This window comes from Cyanistes caeruleus, chromosome 4, assembly GCF_971803275.1.
Source record: "Cyanistes caeruleus chromosome 4, bCyaCae1.hap1.1, whole genome shotgun sequence".
Lineage (NCBI taxonomy): Eukaryota > Metazoa > Chordata > Aves > Passeriformes > Paridae > Cyanistes > Cyanistes caeruleus.
The window spans coordinates 37,059,920-37,067,416 of NC_141704.1; positions in this window are offsets into that span (position 1 = coordinate 37,059,920).

Genomic DNA, 7,497 nt, shown 5'->3' on the forward strand with positions numbered 1-7,497 from the left:
GTTGTACTGATTACTGAAATACTCCACAAGTGGTCCTGACCAAAATTGGTACAGAGAGATGCAGCAGTTTTTGGAAAGATGCAGAGACAGCTGTTGCTGCCCTGGGACACAAGGGTGGGCTAGATGAGCTCCCTAAAGTTCTGTGACCCCTTGGCAAGCAGCCACTAAACTGTCCCTAGCAGCAAACCTGACAGAATCTGAACCTACACTTTGTATCTATTTTCCCCCAGAAACCTCTCAAGGACCATTTAATGAGCATATTAAGCACTGTGCTCAAGCAATCAACATTATCTGACTCATAATGATAGATACTGTCTTTATGCAGATTATTCATGCATTGGGAAAAAAAAAATAACCCATGCTAAACATTAGTGAGTAAAACTCTAACTTTCCAATAGGATTATGACTTTACACACTCCCTATTTTAAACACTATAGTTATTTTAAAATCCTGTATGCACACATACCTCAGCACAAACCTGAATCACCAAGAACTTCTATGCAACAAGGGGGGAATGCAGATCCTTAAAAATAACTCACCAGAAAGAAGAAATAAGAAAAGCTTTTTCTCTGAAGGGGTTAAGGATAAGAAATCTGTCTTCTAGAAAAAAAAAATAAATATTTGGTGTCATCCTACCTAAAAACACTAAATCATGTTCTCACATTATTTGATTTCCAAACTTTACATGTATAAGATGTTCAAATAGTTTCTGCAAGATTCACAAAGCAACTGACTTTCTGGAGAATGCAGAAAACTGTTGAATTTATCCCCTGTCTTTCCCTAAGCCAAGTTACCCTCAGGAAATTACTTTTTTAGAAGGAAAACACAAACTAAGTTGTTTTCTTTTTAACTGTTAGAGACTAAGCATGGAATTTGAAATGAAGAGTTGACTAACAGGCTACATTAAAAAAAGAATTTCATGCTTCTTTGCACACAGCTCTGCATATTCTCCTTGGAGAAAACTCTTAAATACAGCAGGAATGTGCTAAATAAAGTAAGTAAATATTTGTTGCTATACTCTTTTAGTTAAATCCCTTTTAATATAAATGATTCTTCAGTCATACAGCTGACAGGCATCCAGGACATTCACTCATTCTCTTCATCAACTAAGGACAAGAGGTCAAGCTCAGAGTGTGACAATCCTTCCTCATGTCACACTCTGCAGGTAGACCTCACGCAGACACTGTTTGTCTTTTAGCTTAGGCAGCAGAAGCCAAGACTTTTAGATCTCACATTTCTTTATTAAAATTCATAGTTAAAAAAAAAAAATCTACAGAAAACTCCCCTTCCTCAAAGTTCCACAGCAATGAGACCTCATTTTTTTTTCTCATTGTCCAGATTAGAGTGGGAAGGGGCAGGAAAGCAGAGTACATAGCTAAAGGAACAGGCTATATAGTTATTGGTTTATCAGCCTGAAAACTACCCACAAAAGAAATTACTTTTCCTGGACACATAAGGAGAGATCATGTTCTTTAAAACATAAGCATTTTTCATTTCACTCATACAGTGTTCTCTTAATTTTTCCTTCTAGAGAAAGAAATTTGCTACTTTCTCTGATTTTCAAAACCATCCTCCACACAAAGTGTGCGTAATCAAATACCAAAAATCTGCAACCTACTGTGAGACATGAACTACAAAATGCTTTAAAGTTTTCAGTCCTAGTTCAATCAGTCAAAAACTCTGCAGTCTTAAATCATAGAATATCTCAAATTGGAATGAACCCATAAGGATCACTAAATCCAACTCACTGCTCCTCAGAGGACTACCTGTAACGAAATCATATGAGTAAGAGCTTCATCTAAATGTTCCTTGAACTCTGTCAGGCTTGGCGCTATGACAACTTCCCAGGGAAGCCCATTCCAGCAACCAAACACCCTCTGGGTGAGGAACATTTTCCTAATGCTAACTCTGAACTTCTCCTGATGCATTTACATTCCATTTCCTCTTGTCCAAATGAACTCCTGATTTATTTACCCACCAGCATGAGAAGCCAGTAGCGCATTTTCTATCTGTTAGAACCAATGCCAGTAGCATCAGGTAGCACCAGGAATTCCCTGTCTAAAGTATCCATCAATTCCTGAGAAAGACAACCAAAAATCTCCACTGAGATCTTTAAATACATATTTAGAAAGAAAAATAAGGCAGCCTTTTTGACTATCTTTAGGGGTCACAAAGAGGTTTCTCTTGGACAGTAAGTGGAATATAAGAAGTCACTTGTTTCCTAACAAGAAAAGAAATACCAAAGTACAGGAGGTGCAGCATGAAGTATCAGACCAGTCATTCTGAGCCACTTTAAAGCTCCTAAAGTTAAACAGTTCATTTGAGTCAGTGTTTGAGAACACAGAAGTGTTTTGCTGCTTTGTTTTCAGTGGAAATATTCCTTAATGAATGAAAGCATCAGATGCATCCAGAAGAGTGTCAGCTATAAATCAAGAACACAACTAACTGCTTATGACAGTTTAGCAGAAAATTTGCACTCAGACTTTCCCCTTCAAATAGATAGAGAGACAGAACCATGCTACACAGAAAATACTTGAATGTGCCTCATTCTTCATCGTAAAAAAGACAGCGCAAATTTTTGCTAGAGCACAACTAACCTGAATCCCAATACTGTTGTACCTAAAACTGCTCCAGTCTATAAGGGCACCTTCTTATCATTGGAAATCAACTAACCACCAAGAGATAAACCCTTTTAAAGCCATATCTACTTGAACATGCATGTGAGCTTATGAATGACCACTTCTGTACATCGTCTGGCACTCCTGTGAATGCAACCATCTAAAGTTACTTCCATGCATGCATTGAAAACAACAACCACCACCACGAACTTTGGCACATCAGCAAGTACACATTAAACTGTTGTTTGAAGGATTAAAATTAAGGGAACTGTGGTGGAGTTAATTTCATTGGTTTTTTTATATATTGTTGTGTATTTACACTGGCAAGTTCAAAAACGTTCCATGAAACCATGAAAACATGAAAAGATACATTGAAACAAGGTTTGTTATGATTGTTAGCCTCTGGGAGAATCCCAGAGCCTTGGCAGGAACCCCAGGGTTGAGATGATTTTTTAACACTACCAAAGAAGTTTACTTTGTAGAAAAAGAATGACACTTGCAACCACATTTTAATCCTGGAGCTTTAGAAAACTTTTAGATTAGAAGAATTCATGGGAAGAACTTTCTCAGAATCCCTGATTAAAATAAGGTTAATTTTAGTAAGATACCACAATAGCAAAAGGTTGCCACAAGAAAAAGTGCAAGAGCAAAAAAAGGTAAGTCACATTCAAAACACACACAGAACAAACTTTACAATAGACAAAGTATCCCTAGGAAGCTCCTCTTACTGTTCTCTAAATTTTGCAGAACACATATTGCTCCTTGGGGTTATGCTGCATATTTTAACTTTATTGATAGAATTTTCCAGAAATACCTCTGACATATACTAAAATAAAAAAAAATAAGTGCAACCTCTTTGAGCAGGTTTGAAACAAGAAGAGAAAAGAAAATAATGCAATGCTTATCTTCCAAGGAATGCTAAGAAAGGGATTAAACATGATGAGGCACAAGTCCAGGCACCCCAAAACTCCAATATTTTCCTCTTTGCTCTCCCACCTTAGAAAAATAGAATCCATTTCCACTGTGTAATTTGGTTTTACTAGTGAAATGCTGAAAGAATGCCACATGAATGTGATTCTTAAATGATGTTCTTTCTGTATACCGGTCGTGAAGAAAATAATTTAAGAAAATATCTGCAGAAAACATTTTACATATGGTAATACAATAACAACCATATATTCTTCAGACAAGGAGGACCTGTGCAACATTTGCATTTCAAAGACTGTCATTCAAGAAAACTCTGATAATGTGCACAGCTCTATGAGTTTTATGCAAGTACAAATTAGCTTTTTATTAAGAAGAATCATAAGTGTTTTAAAGAGTTATTTTGTTAAATCCCTTATTAAATTCAGGAGAGCTTTGTGAAAATGTAAGGTAGTTCAATACTGAACCCTAGCTCATAAAGCTGTGAATTAAGATCCAAACTTGATCATTCTAGAGAGCAATAGATCTTTTAAAATAATACTTAGCATTTATTACCTACACTAATTAAGCTTCAACATGCCTGTGAGGCAGGCAAGTAAAACCTCATTTTATAGACAGGAACATTTACAGCAGACAGAAAGGTTATGTACATTTTCACTGATTAGGAAGAAAAATCTCTGACCCATAGTTGAAATTCTTTGAGCAAATTGTAAGCACACATACGCACTGTCAAGTTACTCCTTCAACAACTTACACAGTTTGCACTAAACATGGAACAAGGAAAAGTTAGACAAATACAGAAATGCATACATATTCTCAAATGAAAAAACACTCCAGACAAATAATGTTAAAAATGGTAGACATCATCCTGTCTTACTTCTACTTCATCAAATTAAAGGAAAAACAAAGGTGGAAGGAAAATGGAGAGAAATATATAATTACTAACAATCAAAACAATGCTGAATCCTGTCTAGATCCATTCAAGGACTTGAGGGTAATTTTTCTTATTAAAACCCTGTGATTGCCTGTCAAGGGTCAGAGACAGTAGAGAGGAGCTCACAGAAGCAACACTGGATTTTACTGAGTAGAAAAATATCCTTCAGGGAAGTAGTTTGCTCTTCTCTGAAGCAAAACAGAAAGCATTTGTTGTTCTCTTGGACAGAAAGAACAATCTATTTGTGGTGTTTGTTCCCATCTGAAGCAGTGACTTGATTACTAAGTCTTTCCAAAGGCAGCTGTAAGAAAAGCTGCTCCTGTTGTTAACTTCATTGGGATGTACCCTGTCTAGTGCACACATTGCTGCAGAAGTGATGGGCAGGTGAATGTGCCACTTTCAATGACAGATGGCCTCTGAGATGAAGGATCTGAAATGCACTCCATTGTGGCAATTTATGTAACACACCCACAGTGGTGCTGTGCCAGAAAGAAAAGATTGAAATGTTAGTATGACAACTCTGTTTAAACTCTTTTATGTACAACCAGATCTCCACTTGCATGCAAAGCTAAACATGGTTAAGATTAAATTCTTCAGCATACATTGTCTAGAAGGACTTCAAAAAGCAGTGTTTAATAAAACATGGGCAATTACCTCCAATTCTACCTGCAGCCCCTCCCATCTCCCACAGAAGTCAGTGTGGCAAAACAGTACTACAGAATTAGAAGCTAACAAATAAAAAAACCCATGAGGCATCTCAGGTCCTACATGTCCAAGAGTGTGCATCCAAATATCCCAAAACAGTGCCCTGAAAATTGGTATTGCACAAGCTGAGAAGCGCAGAGCCCTGACAAAGTCTTGGGTCTTCACAGAATGAGAAAGACTCAGCCTGCAAACAATCTGTAGACATTTTGTTGGTCTCCTCAGCTAAAGTAAAGTGGTATTTATGTCAATGTATTCACACATACTTAGGATTTAGAAGCAAGAAAATTGAATCTTTTAATAATCTTTTCATAATCTACAATGCTTTCTTCTGTTAAAGATAGGGACCCATTTATGCCACAATCATGAAATATGTCAAGAAAGTAAAGAGGTGAAATGGTGAAGTTTTATATAGACTAATAAAACTCGAAGAAGAGAGAGGCATTTATATACTAATTTTGATTAGACCAAATCACAGAAAGCAAGTCTCATGCTAAAATATTCAGGTCACCTCCTTGGCCTGTTGTCGGTGTACCACTTGCATCTGTCTTAGATTTGTCAAGGAAGAAAAATTACCACAGAAGTGAATGTATAAACACAAAACTGAACCAAGAGAACTTGAAAGTTTACAATTCTAGCATGCTAAAAGACAAACTAACATATATAAGACCAAGATAACTTTATTTTTTGCATATGCTGGTTTGTTTAAATGACACCTGCTTCATTTCATTTGGTAGAAGAACTTTCCAAGAAGACAGCAGTGTGCTGAGAACATTATCAAAATCTTGAGCAAATTTGAATTAACTGGTCTGCCTAGGCAACGTGCATACATTTTGTAAATTAATCATCAAGTAGTTTGTTCATATCAACAGGTAGAGAGTTCTTCCATAGCTACAGAAAGGATGCTTCCTTAATTTGGTCAGAATTAATACAGAGTAACAGTGAGCAACACTAACCACATGAAGGACTGGAGGAATAGCATGACATAGAGCCCAGTCCCTGTCTGGGTCATACAAAGACAGTACTCCCTTGATACAAAGGATATTTCTTTCAGCCTAGGCTTTGAGATATTTCAAGGCTGGGATTTGAAACATGTTACAAGGATAGCTTGAATCTGATAGATCCTGACTCTCAAATTGTTGCTTATGCCTCTAAACCAGTAGAGAGTCAAAATCCTCTCTCGACATTATTTGAAGGAAGCCTAAATGAGATTACTGCTCCTCTGTGCTCATACTTGTGTATTCTGAAGAAGATTAATGTCTCAGCTTTATATTACATTTGCATTCTATGTACTCATTCCATGGAAATAATGCATTAAGTAGTTAGCATATAATTTGGGTGCATATCAGCCAAGCGTGCATCCTACTCTCAACATTGGCTTCCCACATTAACATTATTGCTAGACACTGAAAAGATTAACTACGTAAGTGAAATATTCTCAGTAGTCTTAAAATGATCATAACAGATCTACACCATATCTTCAAATTGCTTTTCAAAGCCTGGTTTCTATTTTTATAATCAATTTCCTAACTAAACTACATTCGTCATTATGAAAACAAATCAAGTCATACACACATTTTTGTCTCCTTGTGACAGACATTGCTTGAGAAAGGAACAACTAGTTTCATCCTCCAGTAAACAGCTGGTATCCTTAGATAAGAAAATCTCTGCACATGGCCAGGCTTCCAATATTGTGAAAAAATGATGCACTAAAAAGAATAAGAAAACAGAAGTCCCAAGTGCTTACATGAGACAATGTAATTTATAACCAATATTCATAGCATAACATAATTATCACTTTTTTTTTGTATTCTGTCACTAAACTGAAATCACAGCTTCCTTTGGCATCATTGGATTTGTTCCTGGGAAAATAAAAGACATCACAACATGAAATATTTTTCCTTTAGTATGAGCAAATCAGAGAATGACTGAAGGAAAAACTTAAGCAATAATTAAACTTTGATATGTGACAGTTCACCCTTCATGACTCAGTCATAAGATCTGCATGTTCTGAAAAGTCAGAGCCAAGTTCAATCCCACTACCAATTTAGCAAGTATCTCAGGGTAAAACTAGAGTGCTTGATTGTCATTTTAGCATAAATACTGTAAGAGTAATTCAAATTCCCTGCTTAGAAATCCTATCACTGTATTGAATAATTTTAAAGACATGCCTTCTATAAAACAATGACTCATTCAGATATCAAATTGGGCAAACATACGAAGGCAAATAAATAATAAAACTTGAATAGAGATAATTATATTTCAAAGTCACATTCTGGCTGATTTATAGGAATGGAATATAAAAGGCAAAAGCATCTT